Source organism: Myotis brandtii, unplaced genomic scaffold (genome assembly GCF_000412655.1).
Source record: "Myotis brandtii unplaced genomic scaffold, ASM41265v1 scaffold247, whole genome shotgun sequence".
Classification (NCBI taxonomy): Eukaryota; Metazoa; Chordata; class Mammalia; order Chiroptera; family Vespertilionidae; genus Myotis; species Myotis brandtii.
Genome location: NW_005359352.1, coordinates 640,013 through 641,530, shown reverse-complemented (window position 1 = coordinate 641,530; position 1,518 = coordinate 640,013). Strand labels below are relative to the sequence as shown.

Genomic DNA, 1,518 nt, shown 5'->3' with positions numbered 1-1,518 from the left:
CCCCCCCCCCCCCCCCCCGCGGGGGGGGGGGGGGGGGGGGGGGGGGGGGGGGGGGGGGTCAGGCAGGAGCAGGCTCCATCTGTCCCCGTCCTTACTGGTGGGGTGACCCAGGCAGGATAGGTGCTCCTCAGTTTCCTCGTATGCCAAGTGGGAGCGTCATGGCCCCCTCCCAGGACTGTCGTCGCTGAGCAACACAAACCAGGTTCAGAAGCGGTGGACACGTTGGCCGCAGTCCGCGCCCTGGGTCTGCTTCTGTCTTGGCCGCAGGATCTGGAGATCCTGAAGCTGTTGGCCCCTTAGGCAAGTCCTCGTGGCTGTGGCTCTCCTTCCCTTTGTGAACAGGAGATAAACATTCCTGAGACGCACCCGGTCGGCGTGGCTCAGTGATTGAGCGTCAACCTATGAACCAGGAGGTCTTGGTTCGATTCGCGGTCAAGGGCACAGGCCCGGGTCGCAGGCTCCATCTCCAGTAGGAGGTATGCATTTTTTGGTCAACCAAAGGAGTAACAGAGACGTTTAAGCCTTCTCTCCACTGAATCTCAGGCAGCTGACCAGTGATTCTCTGTCACCATGGATGGTTCTATCTCTCCCTCCCTCTCCCTTCCTCTCTGAAATCAATAAAAACGTATTAAAAACAAACAATTCCTGGGAGTGAGAGGCCCTCAGTCCACAGTCAGCCCCAGGGTGAGGGTTTTCCTTCCGGGAGCCCAGCTCAGCGGGTCGCAGACACGGTTCATGCCGGCCGAGCTGAGGCGGTGGGAGACGCCCTGCACCTTCAGAGGGCCCAGACTCACCAGCAGGCCTTGAGGAACGCGCCCAAAGGGTTACCAGCCGAGGACGGCACCTGGGGGCCCGGGGACAGAGGGGGATCACCATGCCCGGCCTCGATGACAGTTGAGCAGAAAGGGTTCCCTGGCTCGAAACCCGGGCCCCACGCTCAGCTGATTGGCCTCCGTTTGCTGCTCCGGGGACACTCAGGTTCACCCAGCGCTGACCTCATCTGTGGTTCGCGTGAATCTCTAGCTCAGACAGACGTGGGTGGCCGGAGTCCGGGTCGGCCTGGCCCGTTTGACCTCCCTCCTTGGCCAGCGTGGGCTTCCTGAGGTGTGGCCACTTCAGGTCGGTCCCTCGATTCTCCGTCGCTGTGGGACCGGGAAGGAGCTGGCCCTGAGGAGCACCCGCTCTGGTGGCCCATTGTGACCTCCCCACTGCACCCCTCGTGCTGGGCACCCTCAGATGCTAAGGAGGGGATACGGGGAGGGGACAGATCAAAGCAGCCCTGGGTCAGGAGACCCCAGCATCATGGGAGCTGGCCACGCTGAACGCTCTGAAATCCGATGACCTGACTGGTGACCGAGGGTCAGCCGAGGACAGGGCCTGCCCCACGGAGTTCGGGGGCTTTTCTTAGAGAGGCGGCTCTAAAAGCCTCGTCCCATACAGTGGGTGGGCTTCATGCCAGGCGGCGGTGAGGGGGAGAACCGCACAGGAGGGAGCTGCGCGGGCCCAGCAGGTGCGGGA

General features: G+C 62.8%; 1 long non-coding RNA gene across 1 annotated transcript in view; it reads right to left on the bottom strand.

Annotated features, from left to right (window-relative positions):
* LOC106726277 overlaps positions 1 to 352 on the bottom strand; it is a 5,029-nt gene extending 4,677 nt beyond the window's left edge. The window contains exon 1 of the long non-coding RNA XR_001362307.1: positions 200 to 352. This is a non-coding gene — a long non-coding RNA (uncharacterized LOC106726277). The remainder of the gene's footprint in view (positions 1 to 199) is intronic.
* Positions 353 to 1,518: the final 1,166 nt, after the last annotated feature.